Genomic DNA, 26128 nt, shown 5'->3' on the forward strand with positions numbered 1-26128 from the left:
TAAGGACGTGTGCCTACACAGCAGTGTCATTGTGTGGAGCCAATAAGAGTGTCAACTACTGCACACTGCCTTTGGTCCCAAGTGTTAATGCTGAAAAATGACAGGTATCACCACCGTCATCACCACCGTGAGCCCCCTCAACTCCCATATGAGGCCAAAGCAGGCTTTATTAAGTAACTTAATTGGGGTTTCCATTATATTTTTTCTGCATGTATACTTACATATTCATACATGGCTTTCAAATCAATGGATATCCATGAAGCTTTCTCTTAAAAGTATATGGGATTATGTTTTGTAATCATTGACCTTGTTGAAAATATTTTTCCCCAAACCCATCGCTGTAAGTGATCATTCTGTAGGCGAAAAATCACTTGCAAATGGAAGTTAAGAGGAAACCAAGGAGCCTACCTCAAGGTCAAAATCAGGGGCAGCAGAGAGTGCACTAAGAAAGAAGTCTTGATATATGTTCTTGCATGTGTTGGTGTGGAGATGGTGGGTGCTTTTGTGCCATGATGCATCTGTGGCGATCAGAGGACAACCCTGGGCACTGATCGTCACCTTGCACCTCTTTTGAGATAGAATCTCATGCTTGCCACTGTGTGTGCCAGGCTTCCTGGGAAGTCTCCCTCCCTGACCTCTCCTCTACCATAGGAGGGCCGGGGCTCCAGAGATGCTGTATGATACCTGGTTTTTACATAAGTTCTGAGAATCCATTCTTGCCCTCAACTACTTTACCAACTGAGCTATCATTTCCCTGGTTCCAGAGTCCATGTTTTTATATCCCGAGTTGACACCGGCATTGCCTTAGATTGTTTGGGCTTGCATGGCCCAGACTAAGCTGTGTGGGGGTGGGGAATAAATATTTTTTGATCAGTGCTACAACTTGTAGACTTGTAATCAGGAGCAGCTTATCAGCAGCTCTTCAAACTCTGGACATTCCGCACCGAGTGCCCCATGGAGGAAATAGAGCACTGTGAACGCTTTCACAGTTGAATTCCACACACATGAATTATGGCAAGCGAGCTGGCTGCACTGTGGTTTGTTGTGTCTGCTCTGGTTCCTACTTTTAAAGTTGCAGTTGCATTTGGTCATTTGAAGCTTATTTTCACAGTCTGGCCAAGCCAGCAGGGTCCCAGGGCTCTGCAGGGGACACAAACCGCCTGCCTATAAGTTGGAGTGCTCAGTAGATAAGCATTTCAAGACAGCATTGCATCATACAAAAGAACTTATGAGCTTATTTAACATACACTATTTTACTTAATTTAGATATTTAATGGAAAGAAAAGTCTTTTATCACCAGCGAAGGAAAGAACTGCCAAACATTGGGAGGCTTGGTGGAAATATTATAACGGATGCACAGACTGCAAATCTATTTCCCCAGCTTACATAATGGGGTGTTTAATAACAGTTGTTTCTTTGAATTTAGCACACATATATCAGACATTTGCACTTTGTAAATTATATGCTGTGGCTCAAGAAACTTCATTTATTAAAAATTGGTTTTAATGAAGAATGTTCTGATTTTTAAAAAATGACCTTTACCTTTGATTTCTGTTTATCTTACCAGCCCAGATTAGAGCTCTTGTCAGGAATATTTTGTGCCCTGCCTTTGTATAAACATAACCACGAGCACTAGCTGGGTCCCCAGACCTGACTGGCTACAGCATTCATTAGTGGGGGTTTTGTTTGGTAGATGTCAGCTCCCTCTGCAGATCTGGGCCTGATATGAAGGGGGTTGGCATCTACCATGCTCCTGGGAGCAAGCAACACAGGGAGGTCTAGGAGGACATCTTGTCCCCGTGTGTCCCCATCTGCACTGCACACTGGTAAATGTCTCAGCGTAGTGGTCTCCACTTGTACTCCCAAAGCTGGGGAGCTGGGGCCGGTCAGATTTCCTGGGGCTCACTTGCCAGCAGCTGAGCTGAACTGGAGAGTTCCAGGTTAGGGAAGAGATTCTGTTTCAAGAAAGATCCTACAGATGGACTTAGGAGGTTATTTAACAAACACAGCTTGACTTTAGATATATCAAGGTGGGGAGGCTTTTTCATTATCTCCAAAGAAAAGAACTGCCAAACACTGAGATGTTATAATGGCATGGGCAGAGTGCAAACATTTCTTCAGGGTGGCACCTGAGAAAAATTACATTGGACAGTTACCTCTGGCCTCCATAGGGATGCACATGTTTGTTCATACATAAAAATATGATAAAATGTGATCATTAGGGTAGACTCTAATCCTGTGTGACGTACACAGAGAAAAGACCATTCCATGAGGTGCGAGAAAGACCCTCATCTGTGTAATTCAAGGAGAGAGGACTTAGAAGAGGTCTGATTTGTGTAATGTCTTGGTCTTAGAGTTACAGCCCCTAGAACGATGAGAAAATGAATTTCTGTTGTTTTCAGCCGGGGGAGCAAATGAGGATGTCCACAGGGCATGAGTCTCTTGAAAAATCTGGTTCCAGAAGATTAACTATAAAAACGATGCAAGAGAACCCTTCTAGGGAGAAAGGCCAATGAACGCTGACAACGGGCTCCTGGAGGGAGAGCCATGTTGTCATGCATGGACGTGACAGGCACAGAGAAGAGGATGGAGAACTTGAACACTGGATGTAGTGCTAAGAGGATGTGTGCATGGCCTGCCTGTCACTGCTGTGGTCCTGTGGGGGTTAAAGCCCTTGGTTCTCTCATCGAGTGATGGGAGAGACGTCAGTAAGCATCTGGGATGTCAGAGCCAGCCTGGTGTAGGGACTGGTATGTGAGACCAAGTGTTATGCCTTTATCTGTCCAAGTTGTTTCTTCAGCTGCTGAGAGCTTGAGTCAAGGCGAATGGGACCCTGGGATGAGTCATGTTGGTGAGCAGATGTTGGGGGACATTATCTGGGAATTGTATTTGAGCCTCATCTGTAGAGAGGGGTGTTCAACCTAGTGAAGGAGGAGTGACAATAAGAATTTCTGGGGGCTGGAGAGATGATGGCTCAGAGGTTAAGAGCCCTGGCTGCTCTTCCACGGGTCCTGAGTTCAATTTCGAGCAACCATATGGTGGCTTACAACCATTTGGCATAAGACCTGGTACCCTCTTCTGGCATGCAGACATACATGCAGGCAGAACATTGTATACATAATAAATAAATAAACTGTTTAAAAAAATTTCTAAAGCCAGTGTTCATCCTCACAGTGGTCCTAGGCAGCTTCCACACACCTTCTGAAGATACCACTACCCATGACTAGTTCATACAGGGTCTTTAGCCGGTGGGCAGCATGAGCATGCCTTCCTCCTGGATCTGGCCAGTAGCTCCATCCTTCAGAGGGAGAAGAAAGAGGGCTCCTGCCACTGTGTGTGTGTGTGTGTGTGTGTGTGTGTGTGTGTGTGTGTGTACATGTGTGCACATAATGCAGGGTCTCTCATTTGCTTAGAGCTTGCCAAGTAGGTAGACTGGATGGCCAGTGAGCACCACGGATCTCCTTGGCTCCATGTCTGCAGCAGTGGAATTATAAGTGTGCCCCACCACACCTGGATTGTCATGTAGGTTCTGGGAATCAAAGTCAGGTTCTATGCTCGCTGGGCAAATACTTTGCCAACAGAGCTGTCACATTGACCTCAATTTGAAACAAACAAAAAACGCTGTCCCTCTTTCCTCTTACTGCTAAAGTGATTTATGATAAATGTTAAAAAACAAATTTTAAATGAAAACAAAGCAAAAGTTAGTAAAAGAGCTCCCCCCCCCCGAAAGGGTTACTACCAGCTCTTCTCTTTTCTTCTGACTGCTTTTCCCATCGTTTTTTTCCACCTAGGAAAGCCTACTTAGTGTAGCCATAAACACACTAATGCCTTCACGAGGGGCAGCACTGGTAAGAAGACAGCGGGCTTTGCAGCACGACTTGGGCTTAGACTCTAGTTGTCCCTTCCTCATTACTTCACCTTATTTTTTCTGTTACCGTTTTCGGCCCCTGGAGTGGGGCTGATAAACCATATTCCGGCGGTTTTGTGATGAACTAGCCCATGTGTGCCACCACACGGCAAGTACTTTAACCATTACTTTAGAGTAAATTTATGAAACGCAGTTTTGCTCTTTAACAACATATCATTCAGTGAATAATTTGGGGCACAAGGATGATTTGGGGGGTGACATCGGTCCTTCCACATCTTTATTTATTTTGCAGCGCTTTTGCAGTGCATAATTTATTTGGTTTTGAGTTGACACTTTCCTTAGATTTTATGTACTATAGATAACGTTGTGATGTGCTTCTTTGCAACCTTGTTCTGAATTTTCCCCCAGTGACCACTATTTCATTAGGACCCATTCTGAAGGCCAAACGGGAATGAACGGTTTTCTGTCTACTGAAGCAGCACTAAATTACCCTTTAGATAGGTGTCTACTTCTGCCTGGAAAACCTTGCTATCATTTTACATTGATGGCACAACATAAAACAGGCATAATTATGGTGTCGGGCTCCTTGACCCAAATCCTGTTTCAGAATAAAGCAAAACAAATGAACAAACAAACAAAAACCCAGATACTCTTAGATTTGAATAAGAGAGTGAAGTTGGGGACAGTGAGGCTCACTTTATTGTATGGTCCAGGTAGACAGAGAGTAGCTGTCCTGTGTGTACAGCCCATCTCAGCAGGCACTGCCATCTTCTTCTTCATGATCTTTAAGAACGAAAAATTTAATTTATTTATTTTAAAAAAATTTTTTTACGTGAATATGTGTCTCTGAGTGTGTGTATATGCACCATGTACTTGTGGATGTCTTTGGAGGCCAGAGGAGGACGTTAAAGCCCATGGAACTGGATTTAAAGGAAATTTTGAACTGTCTTGTGTAGGACTGGGAACCTGTGTCCTCAGCAAGAGTAGTATGTATCCTTAACTGCTAATCTGTTTCTCAGTTTCTTGGTGTTCTTTTTTTTCCTGTTCTAATCTCTTTTCCTTTCCCTCTCCTGTTCTACTGCCCCTGTCTTCTGTGCAAAATTTGACTTTATTGGAAAGGCTTCCCAATAGAATCCATAATTTCACTCTTCTATCTTTTTTTGGACAGTGGTGGAGCCCAGGACCTGCCACAGGCCGGGCTGATTCTCAAGTAGTAAGCTTCCACTCTAAATTCCTAATCTGCTCCTGTAGACTCCGTGCAGAAAGGCAAGGAGAGAAGACAGGACAGTGCCCGTGGTTGTGAGTCAGAAGGAAGAGAGAATCCTAAGGAGCCCGAGTGGCAGAAAGCACCCTTCCCCTTGCACACCTACGTCAGCCATGCAGCCCCCTCCACATCCCTATTCTCGGTGAACTTGTCCCATGGTACCTGAAGTAGCACCAGAGGATTGACTCAACGCCATGATTTCTTGCTTCCCAGGATTTGCCTGACTCCGAGCTGAAAGCCGAGAGATTTTCGGCCGTGGGAGGCAATCTGGAGCTCCGAGTAGAATTATAGCCCAGCATTCCCATTTGACTATGTCTTGGGAGCCTTTCCAAACATACTCACATTTCCCGTCAAGCTGGGCAGGGTTGGCCCGCCATAGTATCCAGGGTTAGTGGAGGAGACCTGGGTTTCACATAGCTGTGGCTAAGTCACTTGCTCCCTTTTCCAGCCTGAATTTCTCCCATCTGCAAGATTATGATGTTGACTATTGCTGTTCTCATGAGCATAGTAAACAGCAGGGTGTTGATCACAAGTGTGCATTGTGTACCCAGCATGCACTGCAGTCAGGGTTTCCTGTGCCTTTATATTAGAACTGGCTGTTCTCTGTAGAATACCCCAGTGGAGTCCACACTGCTCCTTTTTCTCTCATCAGCTGGTCTTTGACCCCCTTGAGTCTTTGACACTTCCTTAAATGATACTCACAGGCTACTCACCAGCTCCTCTGGCCTCCAGAGATCACAGAATGATGGATCACATCCTTCTGGCCTTGGATGCCTGTTCTTTCTTTCTCAATAGCACACAACAACAGGCTGGCCCTTTTCTTCTTATCTACTTACTGTTGTCTTATTTGTCGGATTTTCTGGAAGTTCTTCCTCAGTCATTTCATGACTCATGCACTTTCTCGGTTTTAAAGGCTGAGGAGAAGGCCTTTGAGGCCTGGGGTCAGAGAGTGTCTAGCTGGGGAACGCTTTCCCAGCTGAGTCACCTGTCCGCTCAGATACTAAAGGCTGAAGCATGCCTGATGACTCGGCCGTGGTCAATGTCTCTCCAGTTTGAAATTTAATTTCTGCTCCTCTTGAGTGGTGGGAACTCAGATTCTACCAGGGACAATTCCAAACCACTCCTAGGATCATGCGCTAGGACTGATATAGCCCAGCATTTTCATAAGTGTTGCCTCCTATTTGAGGCATGATCTGTGACCTGGTACTGTTAAAAAGAAGATGGAACCTAATACTGTCATTATACTGCAGGGAAATCCAGGCTTTGAGAAGCTATCTGACAAGTAGGAAATCTCAGATAGTTCTCAATAAAGCTGAGACATAGGGAATCTTCCTTCTAATTTGTCATGTAATATATATACTCACCCCTGGGACACTATTTTCCATCTACTGAATCTAGCTGGGTAACAACTATTTATGATAGATTTCATTCCTTGATAGGATCTGAGTGCTGGGAATGGTGGCCACCTCCACCAGCTCTTCGCTCCTTCTGAAACCCCATCCGGTACATCCTTGTAGCATGCTAAAATTCTGAAAGACGCATCTTTGTGTGTTTGCATTCTTGTGTCTGTGAGCCCTGTACATTATTCTCTACAATGGCGTCTCTGCCTTCTGCTGTTCTTCTCTCCCTCTCTCGAGCCACATTTGCTAGAATAAAGCTTGGTAACTGCGTTAGATGTCGTGGTAGAACAGCTCATCAGGCTTAAATTGATTGCTCACTTATTTATTTGTGTGTGCACGTGTGACGTTTCACTTGAATACACACATGTGTGGAGGGCAGAGGTCAGCATCAGATGTCCTCCTCAACCTTATTTGTTGAGCTTAAGGTCTCTCGATGCGTTTGGAGCCTACCAGTTCCGGTGGACTGGTTGGCTAGCGAGTCCTAGGGTTCCTCTCTCTGCCCACCCTCTCACCCCTGCCCCACACTGGGATTACAGGCACATGCTGCTGCCCCCAGTTTATTACTGTTATTATTATTAGGTTTTATTAGCAGTTTTTATTTTACACATTTGAATGTTTTGCCTGTACCATGTGTGTGTTTGGTATATTCAGTACCCAGTAGAGGGTATTAAATCCATGTGTATGCTGGGAATCAAAGCTGGGTCATCTGGAAAAGCAGCCGGTGCTCTTGATTACAGAATCAGCTCTCCAGGCACCTATCCTTAGGTGACCCTGCACCCTGCCTGCTCCAGTGTGGGTTCTAAGGATCAAACTTATGTCCTCGTGCTTGCTTGCAAGTACTTTATCAACAGAACGATTTTCTCAGCTTTCCATTTTTGACTTAATATGCACATAAATTACTTTATGGGTTGAGAGTATTTGTTTAAACAAATAATTTTTGCCTCTATTTTTGTTCCTTCAAGTAATTTGTAATTAACCCAAATACCTTGTGATAAGATACCTTTTGTTTCTTATTGGAATACTGGGGCACAAAGAACTCTCTAGAAGAGAGATTTGGTCTAAGCACAATGGGATTTGGTGGTGGACTCCCCAGAATATTCTTCTGGTGACTCTGTATCCAGTGCTTTTAAATATTTAAAGGACCATTGGTTTTCTCAAAGATATTTCATTTTTTATGTCTTTTTCTGATTCATATTTTCTCCCTTTCCAATGATGGAAGGAATTGCCTTTTTATATTCAAAGCCAACTCAAGGTGGTCAACGAATTACTTTATTTCACCTTCACGCAAGCCAATGACTGTTTTCCAGCTTTAAAACAGGCAGAAAGCATCACTCAAAAACAGGTCTCAAAAAACAGCCCCAATTCCGAGCCTTGGTTGGTGTCTCCCTTCTTTGTGATGCCCTATTTTCCTTCTCGTATCAGCTGTTAGTTATGTGGGTCACATGACTTCTTCCCAGAAGCACGGCTGTTAAGAATTGACATGGCTACCTCCAGTGCTGGGGCTGCTTTCCCTCCTGTGTTCCTGCTGGGGAAACCGAAACAGCCTGCTCCTCCCCACCTTGTGCTGGACTCAGCATTTTAATTTCTATTTTTTTCAGTGGCATCATATTTATCAATACAATCAGCATGATTCTTGTTCTTGCAGAGTAGGGACTCTTGCTTGCCCCCAACCTAGCTTAAGTCTTTGAATAAAAATATAGGTTCGCCTCCCCCATGTGAGGATGAAATAATGTAATTTGTTTACCACCTTGAGTTGTTTACCACAGACTGGAAAATATGTTTTGAATTTCAGAGTGTGAAAAACAAGTGTGCTCGCTATCAAAAAAAGCTCTCCCTTCAAATAAACATGTTTGGAGAACAAAACACAAAACAAAATACTTTATCTCGAGAAGCCTGGCCAATCAAATATGTTTACCACAGAAACCTTAGAAGGGACCCAGATGGCAGCCAGCTCTCTGTTCACTTGCTTGTCGCTTCTAGCTCCCTTGGGCCTTAGAGACAGAGACACCACCTTCTCTGCCAGCAGGCAGTCAACCTTAGGCAACCCAGCTGGTCTAGCTGATCCCAGCTTGCTATAGGAATGGGGCAAGGGATTCACACCTTGTGTTCTTGAATTAGACCATGAGTGGAGGGTTCTTGTGAAATTGAACTTGGGATCCTGGAGTTTTTTTCAGTAGCTGCTCTCATAGTTTGGCTACCAAGTAGGCTTGTGGGGACTCTTCCCCCAGATGAGCATCACGTGGGAGGCCCTCTGTGCCCTGCACTCTTGTGTAAGTAGTGTATAAACTATGACTCATCTTCACCTGTCTCACACCCATCTCATGAGGGAACCGAAAAGCTCAGATGGGAAATTGAGAAAGGACCAGGGCTTCTTCAGTACTGTACACATGGACTTTCAGGGTTCTGGGTACCACAAAGGATCTCAGCCAATGCTACTCAAGATATTAGCGATGTGTTTCGGTGTCGGAGCTAGCTGCAAAGGAGTGACCCAGCTCGAAGTAGCTCCGTGGGAGGCTGCTAACCTGGGGAAGATTTCAGGACTTGAGGATTGTTGGGGTAGGATGAGCCTGTGGGCCAGTCAGACTCCCAGTTTGGCCAGGGCTTCAGATATGGAGAGAGTGGATGAGATTTTCATGAATGGATGGAACATCTGTCATTGCTGTGACAAACACCCAAGAAATAGGATGGAGCAGAGAAGATTTATTTTAGCTCATGGATTCAGTCCATGGTCAGCTGACTCTGTTGTGAGCCTCAGATGGGTAAACATCATAACCAGGAGCACATGGCCAAACAATACCCACACCCCCTGGCAGACAGGAAGCAGAGGCAGAGGAGAAGACCCATCCTTTCATGACCTCTGTCCCCTGTGACTTGCTTCCCCTAAACTGGCCACACCTCCTACTTTTTACCAACTCTCAGTAATACCATCTTAACATATGTCTCCTGAGGGATTAATATGGTGATTAAGTCAAAACTCTCGGAATCCAATTACTTCTCCCAAACCAAGAAAACATGGGATCAACCCCCAATCCACGGTGCCTGTCAGGGACACTTCTTTAAAGCTGATGATTCCAGTTTTCACGTACAAAGGAACTTCAGGGTTCTACCTACTGAATGGCATAAAGCGAGGATGATGCTCAGCCGGTTCTGTGGCCCACAGCCCTGGGTACTGTACTATACTAGCTTGAAAATGTCCGGAAGCTTCCAGGATAAACAAGTTTGTAGTCACTCACTCAAGAACACACATATCTTCACCATATTCCCTGTCAGACCCACTTGAGCCTTGGCCTGACTGTCAGGACCATCTTCTGGTGGTCACATGGAAAGACAGAATATAGACAGAAACTGCAAATTTAGTAAGAAGATTCGCAGGGGAGGTGTATAGTAGGGTGCCCTTCACATCGGAACGTAAATGCCGTGTGGCTGAGCTAGGAGCAATGGTCCTCTTACATGAGCTCATGGGAGCAAGGGTTTTGAAGGCTCCAGGCATCACAGTGCAGGAGAGTTGACTCCAGTGGAGGAATCAGAAGCTCCAGCTCTTTCTCCTCTGTTTGCCTGGTGGGGAGCATATGGCTTCAGAAAAAGAGAGGGATATGTATAAGGAAGGCAAGACTCTGCTTCATTGGGATGTTGGTTTGAGGTGGGTTAGGGGTGTGAATGTTGAGAAGTGAAGAGGGATTTGGGAGGGTGTCATGTTGCTCTGCCTCTTTCTCCAAGAGGGACTAGGTTACCTGGTTGAATCTGGAGCTGCTTAGCGGGGCTCAGCTCAGAAGAACCCCCACCAGCCGTCATATTTCAGAGGGAAAGTCCTGCGTATTCTGTTTTGTGTGTGCATGGAAAAGAGAGACATAAACAAACCAGAAAGATTCTCGTTAAGCCTGGATGATCTAGAAATGTAATTACAGAGACATCATATTCTTCCTGTGGTATAATTAATCTAATGGGTTCACTTAAAGCCTTGTTTTTGAACATACATACCAGAATGTTTTCTGATGATTTGGAAGAATTCTTCATAGACTTTACAGGAATAGTGATTAATTCTTGGGGACTTAATTGCCACAGCATTGTCGCCATTACTGTCTGAGTAAATAAGAGGACAGTGTTCACCAGGGTACTCAGCACACCTCGGGGACCTCCGCTCACTGCTCATTGAGAGCACACCTGAGTTATTGTTGCTGCCCTAAAAAGAACAGCATTATTTGTTCTTCTCTGAGCCTTCTTAGTTGAGGCAGATTGGCGTTTTATTTATGAGCTGACAGCACGCCATTTGTCGCGTTTTTTCTTCTTCCCCTCAGCAGAGGTGCTTTTTGAACCGGGTTCACTGTTGTCAGAAAGTTATTCACAGGGTGGTGATGGAGCCTGCTCCGCCCACCTCTGTTCCCTTTCTATTTTGGTGCCATTTGCAACAAAGGAAATGAAGTTAGTAAATTAGTGCAGGCTTGGGAGCTCTGGTGCTTACTTCTCGGGTTGTGTAACGGGTTAGACATAGTGCCCCCCCTCCTGGAGCACCTGGAGATGGACTGAAGGACACTGTCCGAACCTCAGTTGGTGTCCTTGGTCAAGGGGCTTGAGGGCTTCTCAGCAATCTGATTTACATGTTAAAAAACCCCTCACTATTTGATTGGATTTCTAATTAAGCATTTGGATGTTTATGTATATGTTTGTGTATATATGTGTGTGTGTATATGTTTCTATTATGTGTACACAAAATGGTAGATTTTGCATTCTTAAACGAAAGGATACTTGATGGACAGCATACAGAATGAGACTTTTGAGTCAAGGGTCCCTGAGGGAAATGGATGGCTCGTATTTCTTGTAAAGTCAAAGGGAACAAGGGCACGGTGGGGTCCCAGCCTGTAAAGGGGGAGACAGTAATTGGAATGGATGCCAGTCAAAAAGGGACTAGATCAGTTTGCAGAGCCCAGTGGGGGACCAGCTGGGCGGGGGGGGGGGGGGGAGGGATGCTGACCTGTCTTTTTTTCTCCAGAAGTGACACCTGTCATTGGTTAAACCCAACTAGAATCCAGAGGGAACTTTCTGGACCAAGACCAGGTTGGGAAGTGTTGGGCAGAGAACTGGGGGAAGAAGTAGAAAACCATTCCTGTCTCTTGTTTGGGGACATCTTTGAATACTGTGCTTTCGTGCTTTACCTTCTGAGCCGCTCAGAAGAGGTCCACATGGAAACACATCCCCCAATCTCCAGCAGGGCTGAGTGAGAGGGTGGCTAGCTTCATAGCAGAGATTCTCACAGGAGTACCAACATCACTTGAGAACTTTCTAGAATGTCCAGTCTCTATGTTATATGAACCTCCTGACTAAGAAACTAGAGCTGTGTTTTAGGGGTCCCCATGTAGACCCTCTCGCTTGATCACAATGGAAAGCCACCCCTGGGGGCTTATAGGCAGAGCCTCACTAAAATGTGAGCTTGGGAAGGCCACATGCATGAATTCACTGCTTGCAGTCCTGCTGGCCCTCAGTCCTCCCTTTTAGGATAGACAGTCTTCAGTAGAAATGGAATCCTGATTACATGCAGACCTTGGGGGAGGGGGCGGGCAGTCACTCAGTGCAGTCCGTGCCTTTAATTTCCCACTTCTCCTCTCAGCCAGAGCCATGCAGGGCGGTTCCCCAGCAACCCAGGGTTTGGGAGGTTGTTTTTGAAAAATAGATGCAAAGCCTGCCTGTACTGTTGTTGTTTTCCCCGGTGCCTGGCAGTGTTTGGTAAACAACTTGATTGCTGGGTCCTGGCCTCCAGGGAACCACAGCTGCTCTTCCCAGCTCCCTGCAGACTTTTGTACCAAGCAGTGATTGCTTCAGGGGAAAATAAACAGGGGAGAACAAAACAAGAAAACATCACTGTTGTCTTGTTGCTGCCTCTACCTGTTTTTCCCCAGAGCTGTTTTGCAACCAAGGGCCTTGGGCTTTGGTTCTTTTACTTTAAAAAACAAAACAAAACAAAATAAAACAAAACAGAACTCCCCCCCCCCCCAAAAAAAAATCAAAACAAAGCAGGCTCGGGTGGGCCTCCCTTCTGTGTGGCTAGACAGTGGTATTTGGAAGTAGCCACAGAACTTGCAAAGCCTTGGAAAGGAGTTACTGACCATTGCCAGGATGTGTGCATTTTTAAATATGTAAATGGAAAAGGGAGAAAGCTTCATTCTTTCTAATGACCCCCAGGGTGGTAATCTGGCTTTTCAAATCTCTAGGAAAACAGATTGAATATGGCACAATTAATGTTTGAGCACTTCTAGGCTTTTTCTAAAATATTTTAATGGGCTTTTAATTTATTGCAGCTCTTGATTAGCAGGTTGGAGCAGCGTTACAGCTGACCTCCTGGGCTCAGGCCTCTTTGGGGCTGTAGGGGAGTGGAGGAGAACAATGCCCCTGTGGTGCCTGCAGCCCAAACTGCCCAGGGCTGAGCCCCTAGTGGCTTGGCCTAGAGAGCTCTGGGAGAAATGCAGCGGGCTGCAGTTACCTGGGGTGTCTGTTGTCTGATCTCTGCAACTGATGGAGAAGTTTTGTATGGAGGGCAGGGATCTACTTCTAAAGCTAGTGCCTCAGTTGGAATGTGCCACCCTGGTCTTGGTGATTGACATAAATACAATATGAAGAAAGAACAAATGAGCGCGGGTAAGCGGTCCAGGACTGTGCAGTGTGTGTGTGTGTGTGTGTGTGTGTTCACATATATTTAAAAATTTTGAGACCTGTCTTTTACTCTGTTAATACATTTGCTTGTTTCCTCTCAAGTCCCCATTATTTTGGCTCACCACTACATATTGAAATCAAAGAACTGTCCTTCGAAATAATTTTCTTTCAGCTTACCATTAATCTTTCAGACTGTCCTTATAAAGAAGTGATAAACTCCTTTTTGTCTGGAAGGCTCTCTTTTCACCTTCTGTTTTGAAAGATAGTTTTTCTGGGTATACACTTCTAGGTAGACAGCTTTTGCCTCTGGGCAGTGTTCTGGATAATTTATTTGGATATCTGTCTTTCTTCAGTGCCTGTATTTTTCATTTCTGGAGCCCAGAGCAGTTAAGCGTTTTAGTTAGTTATAGAGCTGAGTGGAGACAGTTTCTGTGTCTGCTGGATGCTCAACCAAACACCCCCCAAACCAAACAGAATTGACCCACAAACCACAATGGGACTTGGTCCTTTATTTTTGGGTGTTCCCGGTTACTCTTCTGCATTTTAAGTGAAGCGCGGCAGAGTCGCTGAGCAGAGTCCCAGGCTGTGGCTTGACCCACTGGTGGCTTGACTGGAAAGCTGCCCTTCCTTCACTTAGGAAAAGAAAACCCCTTGGGGCAGAGTCTCCTGTTTGGTCCTCACACTAGATGCCTTGCTGGCTCTTTTCTCATGGCCTATCCCCAGGCTATTCAGGAGGAATTTGTGCTTTGCTGCCGGGCTTGTACCCCAGCTTCTAATTCCTTCTAAAACTTGCTGAAGACAGTTCCTCTCAAAAGGAATCAGCTGACCAGAAACTTTCTGTGGTTAGCCCCGCGCCCTCCTGTGTTCCCTGGCACTATTCCCACTCTGCTGGGCTTCTGAATTGTTCTAGAATTGGAGACAAAAGAGTAACTTTAACAGTTCTTTCCTTCTTCTTCGTCGTCCTCCTCCTCCCTCTCCTTATTTAAATATAAACTATTAAGGGTATTAGGTGCTATCTTGGAACAATTCTGGAATTCTGCTGGGAGGAAATCTGGGCTTAGTGCCCTTGTTTGCAGTAGCAGATGCTCTGGAAATCCCACCAAGTATTGCTGGGTGTCTGGTGATTGTGGGTGTTTGAACTCTTCCTCTACTTGAAGGGAAGAAAGGTGAAGTGTCTCCCATGAGGTCTCATAGCCAAAACTAGGCTGAGCAAGCCTGCTTCAGAAGCCTGCGTCAGAAGGCCATGTAATTTAGGATCCGAAACTTTGCATTTGTGCAGTGACTTGGAAAAGTATGCATTTCTTGGAATAAGCTTTACAGAACCCAGTCAGTGGAATTCTCAATGCCTCACTATCTATAGTAGATACTTGATAATACAACTTCTCTTCTCTTCTCTTCTCCTCTCCTCTCCTCTCCTCTCCTCTCCTCTCCTCTCCTCTCCTCTCCTCTCCTCTCCTCTCCTCTCCTCTCCTCTCCTCTCCTCTTCTCTTCCATTCATTCCGTCCAGTGTGTCTGGGTATTTTGCCAACTTGTATGTCTGTACCACTTGCATGTGTCTACAAAGGCCAGAAGAGGGTGTCTGATTCCCTAGAATAGTGGTTTTAGATAATTTGTGAGTTACCACATGGGTGCTGGGAATCAACCTGGGGTCTCTGAAGGAGCAGCCAATACTCTTAACTGCTGAGCTATCTTTCTGGCCCTATAACACACTTCTTAGGAAATGGAATAATGATTGTAAAATCCTTCAGATGGTATCGTGTATCTAGCTGTCCATCTATGGCAGTTCTGTTTGAGGAGATGCTGATTTACTGGTTGTAATTTTTGAGTCATTTGTTGACTAAACATCTGTGTGAAGAGCCTTTCATGTGGCAGTGATTTACTGAAGTTTTAAAGTGGCGGGCAAAGACTTTCTCTCATGGAACTGATGGTCTACGGAGGAACACAGATGAATAAACAAGGCAAGGGTTTGGAAAAGGTGCCAGCGGTTCTTGAGAAAACAAGTAGTCTGATATGGTTGAGGATAAGTAGGAGGTGGGCGTAAGTCGATGGGCAGGGCAGGCTTCTGAAGAGGCTGGTGCCCCTAATACTCAGAAAGAACCCTCTAGGTAAGGACTAGACTGTGTTTAGATTTTGCTCAGAGAATGAGGGACACTGGTGTATAACTTTTTGTTATGTGAGATAGAGCCCATAGCTTCAGAGAAGCTTTCTAAGTCCGGGCCCCAAGGATATCTGTGACAACTGGAGCACAGGACTTGCCGTTACTTTCAGTATGCTTCACTGTTTCTTCTGGTAATATGGTGGAAATGTAGTTTCAGGTCTCCCTCGGACATACTAAATCAGTCATGGATTGCATGGTCCCCCAGTCTGCATTTTGAACAGATTTCAATGATGCTTCCATGCATGGTGTTGAAGGAGACACTAATAGTTCAAGTTCCTTAAAGACAATCATGCTTTATGATAGAGAGGCCAGGAACACTAGGAGGTAGGTGAGTACTGGCAAATACCTGTATTTGCAGGTGCAGGACTAGAATCCCAAGATGTTAAGAGGCTCTTTATGGCCACACAGTTGAACATTGTTGTTCTCAGGCCAGATTTGAGGCTCCTCAATTTTGAGCCCCTGTCAGTGCAATGTGTCTTCTCCCTCAGTGGAAATATATATATGAGTGTGTTACTTACAGAACTCAAGAGCCCCTGAATAGTAAAATGTAATTATTTTGCATTAAAAAATTGTGACTTTTTTCCCCTGGTTTCTTCTTCATGATTATTGTTATTGCAAATGATTTTAATTCATTACTTCTTTTATCATTTTTGAGTGTTTTTTTTTTTCATCCTCTGGCAAAGAGCATCATCTAAGAAGACAAGATGTTTTTATTTATGTGTATAAAGTTCAACTTAACATGGTTCCATATTACTCAAACCATTTCTGATAGGACCTCATGCATTTGAAATGCTAAACTATTTAAAAAGGTGATAGAAAACTCTCAGTAAGTAATGGCCTATGTCGTTCAAAACCAGCTTCCAGTTGCGGCGAGTGAGCATCACACTGTTGGCACGGTGTTTTCCCCGTGTCTGTATTGCTGTTTTCAAGTTTGAGGAAGTAGTGGTTTCAGAAGTTATATCTTACTTATGTGTAAAAAACATTTTTGTGTTGCAGTGTCCTGGGAGCTTCTGCTGACAGTCCCAGTTTCCGAGGAGGGAACCCTTTCGGCCATGGTGAGGGCTGCGCTCCCTTCTCTGAATCGCCTTCAGCCATGAACGGTGGGGTGTGATGCCTGCTAGCCGGAAGGGTGAGTGAAAGTTGGTGTTGGAAAAGGCACAAGAGCCCCCCCAAAACAACAATAGCAACAACAACAAGAAAGAGTCAGTGAAGACAGTGGCCCATCACAGTGTTCATCTCATTGTTAAACCTCCTAGGATAATTATTATAGGAATCATGAGGGAAGTTTTCTCACGTCACTTTTTGTTTTAGTAAGACTCTGAAGCAATTGCTTTTTGAGCCCTGTCATAACTTATCAGTAATACAAGCCACCCTGCAGTACAGCTCTGATGGCTTCGTCTTGAGTTCCAGTTTGCTCATGGATAGGTTCTCTGTCATCAGCCCTCATAGAATGGGCTCCTGAAAAAGCCAAAGCGTTGCAATTTTGGTTTCTCAAACATTTTCTTAAAAGGTTCTGGGGACTTTTCGCCCATCACCTGCCTCTTTAGGTCATTCAGGGGCATGTTAGAAGAATATGATATTTTCCTGTTATCTATACTTTCCATATTTGATACCATCTACCATGTTCCTGAGAAACCAGTGGCTTCCCATGTAGTAATGAATCTCTGTGAGTTGCCCTTATACCTAGTCACTTATTGAAGCAGAGGTTGTGGGGGAAATGTCTGACAGTCTACTGTAGCTTTGTCCTAGAATAGAGTCGATTTATGGGACCCATTTAATGTCAGGTATTTATTGAGTGATGTTAGGTGCTAAGAGCCATTGACATAAACTCATCTCATCAGGGGAATTATATTCAAAACAGATTTAATAAAGAATAAAACCAAAAGAACACATATTCAAAGTTAACTAATAATTAGCTGACAAGTACATAATCTCTTTCTTTTGATTCCTTGTGTTCCATACAAATTGTGCTAATGGATTAGATGGTGTCTGTACTAACCAGGCTCTGGAAAGTTGTCTGCTCAACCCTTTTCCACTTTCAAATGGCACTGCTAAAGCCCACACTGTCTGAGTGGGGTGTTGATGTCCCTGGGCTTAGTTTAGGAATGGAATAGAAATTGGTCCCCAACTGACCACTCTTCTGATAATGAGTGCATCTTGAGAACATTGTTTTATATACATTCAGGTGCTTGGGCCAGACACTGGAGGATTTTATGGCTAGAGAGCATGTTGACAAACCTCTCTGATTTCATGGAACATTAGGAAAACAAGTAGCCTTGCTGTTGAATATCATCCTGTCCCTCAAGAGCCTGTTGGCTTTCCTGGTTCTTAGCAGACTAATCACACTGTTCATTTCGCCCTACTGCAGCTGGAGAGGGAGAGAATATCCTGCTGCTTTCTGCACAGTAGTTTTTCCTTCACTGACAAGAAGTAGGCAAGCAATCAACAACACACAAAAGACAAGGATGTCCACAGTATAAAGAAATGGCCAATGGAGTCATGGGATGTTAGAGCTGGGTGAAATCTTAGATACTTTTTCAGGGTCCTGAGCCAAGTCTGGGGGTGGGGGGGTCCCTCTCAGAGGCTTCTAGTCCTTAGATAGGCTTTGGGGAATGGTTTGTAGATGGGTGAACAGATGACACACATTAGGGACACATACAGGTGGGGTTGAGACTAAAGCTTTCATCTGTCTGGAGTACAAATGAGAATTCATAGAAGTGGTTAGGATTCTGAAGGTCTTGAAATGTCACCAAGCCCAGCCTCTCTTATCTGTCACCCCTGACTTCAATACTGAGAGTCTGACTCAGTCTCGTTGCCATGAAATTGTCGTATGAAATTGAACAAAACCACATGAATAGGTTTAATGAATAGTCGGTCTATTTTACCTGTCAATTTCAGTTGATAAGACTATCGGAAAAGTCAGTCTGAAGAACTGTAATGAAAATCACTTTTTTGAAAAAAAAATTGACTATTAGGCCATATTGAATAGCAGTGTTAGTTTTTATAAGTAAGGGAATGCTTTCTGTTTCTCAGACTGTAATAAACTTCCCACGGTTGTGTTTTTAGTAGGAAGTAGAGGTCCTGTGAGCTGGAACAGTCATTCTGATCTTTTCATCCACCCCCCCAGTTGGCTTTGAGCCATACCAAAGGATGGATTCTTGGTGATGTGATGACTTGGCCTGCCCAGGTGTCGCATACCTGAAGGCTGGTTGAGTCCTTTCAATGTCATAACCTTGTGCCTTTTACACCTCACAGCTTATCGCGTAAACAAATGATTGCTAATCATTTGGAGTCTTTAGTCTCAAAATCAACTCTTGTTCTGAGTGAAGCATTTCCTGGAACGTGTCCTCATGGTAAAGCAGGTCAGATCCACGAGGGTGGGTGGTTCGGCTGTCACATCACCTGCCTTGGGTGCAGGGGAATGAAACTGAGATGAAAGGTTTGCACAAGTAGATCACTATAGCAAAAGTTTTAGACCAGAAGGTGGGTGATGTACTGCATCAATGTGAGCAGTAAACATGTCTGTGTAACAAAATAAGGGATGAGAAAGGAGAGTCTGTCTGTGGGCTGTGGCTCGTTAAGCCCGCCATTCACCTGGCAGACCTCTGTGTTGCCTCTGTGTTGCCTGGCATGAGCGTGAAGCATTAGTTAATGTCGTTCCCTGTCTGAGGCATGGAGTGAAGAGTGGCTAAGTCTGTTGCATATTTAATAGGCAGCTAGCCATGGTTATTAATAAATGTGATAATAACAGTCTGGATTTGCATAGTGTTCCTGAGAAGATTGATGAGAAATGGCAGAGGTTCTGGCTTATTTGTTAGGCTGTGCTCTGGCCTTGTCTTGTCTCTACCACCAAATTCTCCACAGATCTGGTGACACACTCTAAACCCAAGTGATATGTGGGATTGGCTCACATTGTTCATGTTATTTTCATTTATTCGTGTGCAGTTTCTGTGTGTGTGTGTGTGTGTGTGTGTGTGTGTGTGGGTGTGTGGTATCTATCTCTATGTGTGCCTGTGTGTGCAGATGCCAGAGATCAACCTCATATTGTATTCATCTTGTTTTATGAGACTGGGTCTCTTGCATGCCTGGAACTTGCAGAGATGGGTAGTCTGGTTGAGTCTATTTCTGTCTTCCCAGATCTGAGAATACAAGTATAGGTATTATATGTAACTGCTGGGAACCTTAACTGAGGTCCCCATGTATGCATGGCAAATGTTTTACCAACTTTACCATATTCCTACTTTCAGTTTGTTTTTGATCCTTCTAGTGATCCCATTCTTAACTGTTGACTTGCAGAGAAGTAAAAACTTGGAAGATACAAACCCATCTATCTCACTTCAAGTCAGGCAAGAGGCTACTTTGTGAAGCTGGGCATCTTTGCTTTTTAACTGAAACTTGAGGACAAACTCCTCCCTCCATTCCCTCTCTTCCTTCATTTCTTTCTCCATTGATTTAGGGAGGGGATCATGGCCATTCAGATTTCAGGAGAAGATGCATGCAACTTGCCAGAGGTCTGAGACAGGAGTGCAGGCTGACATATTCCTTTCTGGGGCCACCTTGGGTTGCAGCCTGTCATTGGGTCAAGTCACTTGGTTGTGCTTAAACTTCCAGTCTGTGAAATTTTGACTTTGAAAAGTAATTTCAACAATTTAATAAACTATATAATATGTTTTATAAGCTGGAGCGAATGATCTTAAGTATTTTGGTCTCTTTCATAACACAATGAAGCTAATATTGGTAAAAATACAGATCTTCTCTCATGCCATAAAGAGAAGCGAGATTTAATAAGCATTTATAAGCACTGGCAGCTGCCTATCAGATTGTATAACTTGGGCTCCAGCATGCGGAGACAGTGTCAACTTAAATTTTATCTCCCCAGTATTTTCAACACGTTTATTTTGCCTCTCTCTCCAGTCCCTAACCTAATATATGTAATGTAATTGGTCGAATATTTTCCACATAGCTAATTGGCTAACGGCCAATGATAGAAGCCATTGTCTGGCTTGATGAAGATCAGAAATTAACATGACATTTTCATGGAGGTAATAGAATATATTAGTGATGCAGTCATTCAGCATGGACAGTGTCCATCCTTTCCTGCCCACAAACAGAGGCAGGATAGCCATGCACGAGCCTCCAGGCTCACAGCTGTGACCGGCCAACCCGTGTCAAATGTGCTGTGGCATCCTTCAGATGGAAGCATGAAGCACATGAATGAATTATTCCGTTTGTCAATTAAAAAAGAAAACCCACCGACTACTATTGTAAGATTAAATTCCAATTAGAAGATTGCATTTAATTCAGAAGCTGTAACGTTATTTTAATGAATTCTGTTGGAGGCGACAGTTTATGTGGAATAAATTTATATGCTTTAGGTAGATATAAATTCATTGGATAATGTTAAACATGTTACTTCATATATATTAGCTGTGAAATTTATTTCTCTCTAGTTATATCCCCAAGGAGGTGGCGTCAGAGGGAAAAACATAGCTTCAAAGAAAGAGCCCTTTCTGATTCTTGCTCTCAAACAGCTGTTTCTCACTCTCATTTTTTTAAAAAAAATCTGTTAAATTTCTGCATTAACTAAATTTATGATTCTTGCTGTATGCTATTTATGAAATTGAATATAGGTTTTATGATATAGGAAATTAGGCTAGGAATCAGAATGTGACCCAACTTTGTAATAAAGGTGATCTGCATTTATATTGCAGGTATTTCCCATTCCTTTCTAAGCCCCTTGTGGGATTATATAAGCATTTTTCTGGACATAGTAATTTGCTTTAGAATAAACCTTTAATCTATCAGGTAGCTTTTGTTCGTTTGACACCTAATACACACTTCTTGCCTAAATCAAGGTTGGTGAACATTCTTGGAATGGGATCCTCATCATTTCCCTTTCCATCCCTGTGCTTGTGGCAGACATTGGCGATCAATTTGTCTCTAAAAATTTCCACCTTCAATCTTATAGGTAATATCAGCAGTATCATCATTCATAAAGCAAGTAGCTTTAGGGCAGTCTTTCGAGTCGACCTTTATTTGCCCAGTTCACCCTTCTCTGGTTCACAGTCACTGAAAGTTCATAGTCCTATAGATGAGGGCCAGGGAAGTGGCTGAGCATTGGGTAGTAGAGGCGCTAGCCATGCAAAGCTGACAACCTTGAGTTCAGTTCACCTTAAAAGCTGCATGTTGTACCCTGCATCTGTGGTCATAGCATCCGTATGGTGAAGTGGGATGCTGAGATAGGAAGCTTGCAGGCCAGGTACCCTGGTGTATGAAGTGCGGATCAGAGGCAGCTGGTGAGACTCTGCCTCCACAGGGTAGAGAGTAAGAACCAAGCCCAGGTGACTTCTATAAGCGTGCCCTGGCATGCTCAAATGTGGGCAGTGTTGATATGGAGTAGTTAATGTAGGAATATACAAGTATAGATGTATACATACACACAGATATTTATATATATATTTGTGCTGGGGATTAAACCCAGGGCTGTGCCTACTGAGTAAGCTATATCCTCGGGCTCTTGTTTTTCTGAGACAGTGCTGCACTGTGCAGTCCTCTTGTGTCTAACTCCTGAGTGTTGTGATTGTACCCACGTTCGCAGGAGGTTTTTGGACAGACATACCTGCGCCTTGTTCCCTGAGTCTGCTGGGTAGTTTATTCTCTCCTGTCTTCTGGTTTGAGTGTTTGAGGTGAGAAACATTGTGAGGTTGCGGTATTCATTTGTTTTTAAGTTCTGTGACGTTGGAGAAGGTTGGAGGGGGAGACTGTTCTCACCCCCCCCCCTTACCTATGTGTCAGCCCTGGCTCCAGCTCGGTGAGGAAGTGGTGGTGTGAGAACTGGGGGCTGACTTTCATTCTGCTACACAGTGGCTCTCGGGAAGGGCAGGTGCCCATGGACGCTAGGTGCTGAGGCAGTGGGATGGCTCTGACACGTTCCCTTTGCGTGGCAACCTTGATTATCAATAAGCTGTACCAAGGAGGAAGGCAGTCAGCCTTTAGATTTTACATGATGTCTTCCGTGATGTAAAATTCTAGGAACTTAGACTGTATTACATGTTGTTCTAAAAAAAAAAAAACACACTGTTTTCTGTTAACTTGGTTGGAGTTATGAGCAGAGGCCATGAGGAGATTTCCATCTCGTTTCATATGCAGGCTGCTGAGCTGCCTGTTGAGAATTGCCATCATTTTAATTCCTTCTTAAAGAAAAATGAGCAATTAGCACATTTAAGCTATCATTTAGTTAATGTACATTTTAATTTCATTTCAGTGTGCTCTGTATTATTATTTGTGTTGATTATATCGCCGGGGTTATGGGAAGCAACCACAGGTGAAGACGTGAGCTGTCCACCTCTCATACCTGGCTCAGAGGGTATCACTGTTGACCTTGGTCAAGGCTGACCAAACTCACAAACATCTGGCCATGTTCGGTTCTGATGGTGGCTCTTCGATTTCTCCCCGCTCAGTAGGCTATGCAGTTTTGTCTGATTGATAGGAATGGGCTCATGAGATGAAATCTTTGCATCCCTCCTGCGTTCTTTGAGTTTAGTAATGTTTGTAAGAAATAATCATAGCAGACATCCATTAGACACTTATTTTCCCCCTGCACTAGCTTAAGTAGCACATTGCTTATCTCATTACTCCTAACAGCACCTCTGTGTGGTACATATTATCAGTCTGAATTGATTGTTGAGGAGGAAGAAGCTGAGTTCTCAGGTCCCACGTTGAGGATCGCAGGGCATCAGAAGTGGGTTCTACCGAAGCTTGGGCTAGGTTCAGTATTGACCTAACTATGAGCATCCACGATTTGCTCCTGTCCTAGTGGGTTTTATGACTCGCCAGGGTCCTTTTATGGCAGTCCATGGGGAAGATTGTACAATCTGGAGTTAGGGAGATGGCTTCGTGGGTGAGGACATCTGCTGTGCAAATGTGAGGCCCGAGTTCAAATCCTCAGCACCACACAAAAAGCCAAGTATGACCCTGTGCTTGCCTTTATCGCAGCACTGTGGAGGGGTGGAGACAAGCTGTTCACAGTGGGGCTTGTTCATTGCCAGCCTCACTCCAGGTTCAGTGACAGAGAGTGATAAATATCCTTCTTTGGCCTCCACAGGCCCTGTGTCTTTGTGCAATGGCACATACAGAAACACACACCAAAAAATGGGAACCGGTGCATCTGAACATGGCCCACAGTAGAAAGGAGAATGGTGTCTTCCAAGTTCCAGCCCCTCCTCCCAACAGTCCTCATTTTCTGGCTGGGATGCTGGCAGTGGGCTCAGTGTGGAATGGATTTCTGTCTACTGGCAGCCTCTTGGAGCCCCGATGCCTTGGTGTCTGAACCCCAGAAACAAAACTATGTGGGAATAGTAGGCCAGTCCAGGAGAGAGCAGGGGTCAGAGGGAAGATCCTGATATGAGACCTGTGTGGCATAGGAGCAAGGTGGTGGGAAGGCTGAGTGCTGTCGTGATATTTAGGCCCCATGTCTGTAAGTGGCAGGGACTTCTGCTCTTAGGCCAGCTCTGCAGCACAGGCAGCCAAGACTTGTTCCAGGAACGAGTGGGATGTAGTCCTATTTTTAACAGCAGGTGCATTTGGGTATTATTAAGGGAACTTTCTCTCCATTTTTCTGAAAGTTGCAGCCTGCGTTGTATAACGGTGAGTGGTATGAGACTCGTGGTTCTCTGTCCTGACTAGAGAAGACAGAAAACGGGCAGCATCGAGCGTATTCCAGTGACTAGGAGCTGTAAGGGCTTTAAAGCTTTCTGTGCTTCCTAAAATTTTGGGCCACTTTTAACCTTCCCAAGGTGTATGTGTTGTGGGGGCTGGGGAGATGGCTTATTTGGGCAAGTGCTTGACACTCCATTATGAAGACGTGAGTTTGCATCCTCAGCACCCACAGAAAAAAGCCTGGTATCATAGTTTGTGGCTGAGATCCCAGTGCTGGGGAGAGCTTGGGAGTGAGGGGCAATGGGTGACTTTCTGGGAGCTTTCTGTCTGACTCATCTAACCAGTTCCAGGTTCAGAGACAGGAGAGCAACTGAGGAAGCACTCGATACTGATATCTGGCTTTCACACAAATGCTCCCCTCCACTAACATATGCCCACTCCTGTACATATGTGTGCACGTGTGTTGTGTGTGCATGTGTGTATGCATGTGTGCCCCCTGAGCATGTGTGTGTTATGTGTGATGGATGAGGCCTTGTCTAGCATACTTGTTACTCTAGCAGTTGATAAGCCAGTCATTGGATATAACATTGTCTGTGTACTCTGTTTCCTTTCCTCCATGGCTGCTGGGGTATTAGACTGATTGGAGCCTTGGAGTTAGGAGCCATACACCCAATCAGTTGAGTTTTGAGGTAATGATGCAGACACAGTGGTTCAGCCTGGTACCTGTACATTCTGTATCTAACCTGTCCAGTGATAGTAGTTGGCATACTACAGTAACTATGACATGCCAAGAACTATCACACTTGTGTTAGAGATCTTCCTTCAAATAGTCCCCTGAATTATTTCGTAGGAACTAGAGTAAGCCTAAGCTTGGAAGTTACCAGATTTCTCTTCTCTCACTCTGTAAGACCTCAAATTAGGATTTCAAGGGGGAGATTGACACAGACTGTCTTTTGAGGTAAGGTATTTATCACAACAGTTATAGATAGGTATTGGTTGATGGCAGGTTTACAGAGGCTCTAGCTTCAGGTCCACAGGCTAGCGTGGTGCTTATATGTTTGAGAAAGTGAGAGGCCCCTTGTCATGTGACTGAAAGTAGCCCATAGTATGTGATTCCAGCCAGGTTTGCTCTGATTTCCTGATGGCAGGGAATCGGAGGAAAGGGACGAAGGCTGCACTTTTAGTCTATCATAGGGTTGTGCCACCTGCATCCGCTGCTCACTTACGGTCGCAGATCGGGGCTTGGTGAGCTTCTTTGGGGGAAAGAGGATTGCAGATTCACAGGTAGGCTTCAGAGGTTGCCTGCCATTTCTCTTTAGTAGAGGGAATTAGAGTCTGTTATGAGTATGGAAAGAGAACAGCTCCTTCAGGGAACATGCTGCAGAAGCTTTACTTCCAAGGTCACATACTCCAAGTACCAGGGACCACACTTTTCTGTGTGTTTGGCCTGAGAACTACCTAGAAAAGGTGTTAAATCCAGATCATCAGGTCTGCAGCTTCCCTCAAGAGAACTTAACCCCTGAACAAGACTGGGCCTCCACAGATCCATAATCCTGTAACCCTGACCAATACAGCATCTTTCTCCAGCCTTGGTTGGTTCACATGGTAAGTGGTGGACAAGGTTAGGATATCTTATTGGTTGTGAAAAGTCTGTGACAGAGTAGAGACCTTATGACCAGGAATATGTGTTTCTTGCAACTTATTTGACCTCAGAGAGACCTTTGCAGATTTTCTTTTAGCCATCAGAATCATTGTAGGGCAAATGCTCCAGGCGGCACTGTTTGATGGCTAAAATTTCAGCCTCCTGTAGCTTCAGAAGGAGCTTTTTGTGATTAAAAAAACATTTTATATTTGAATCGGTGTTAGGATTTTTTTTTACATAGATCTTTGAAAAAAGCATTCTGTCATCAAAAGCCTGTGCGAGTTGACATGTGTAAATATGCAGGTAGACAGTTTGAAGGAACGTGTATTATTTACTGATCAATGCAGTGTCTCCTCTGGGCCATTACACTCAGTCATTTCCTGTCAATCTCTTGGCGCTGTTATAATCAGTCTATGGATATGCATATTAAGATATAAGAAAGTTATTGTGCATGGGTGTCGGTAGCTTTTTAATTAATAATGTTGCTGCTTCAAAA

At 44.3% G+C, this 26128-nt stretch overlaps 1 protein-coding gene across 5 annotated transcripts in view; it reads left to right on the top strand.

Moving 5' to 3' along the window:
* Positions 1-26128, top strand: part of Foxp1 (forkhead box P1) — a 608309-nt gene that overhangs the window by 70585 nt on the left and 511596 nt on the right. For all 5 annotated transcript variants that reach the window (XM_087904462.1, XM_087904472.1, XM_087904468.1 and 2 more), the window contains one exon: positions 16329-16461. The gene's annotated coding sequence lies outside the window, so the exon portion shown is untranslated. The remainder of the gene's footprint in view (positions 1-16328; positions 16462-26128) is intronic.

The sequence above is a fragment of the Myodes glareolus genome, chromosome 3 (assembly GCF_982192425.1).
Source record: "Myodes glareolus chromosome 3, mMyoGla1.1, whole genome shotgun sequence".
NCBI lineage: Eukaryota > Metazoa > Chordata > Mammalia > Rodentia > Cricetidae > Myodes > Myodes glareolus.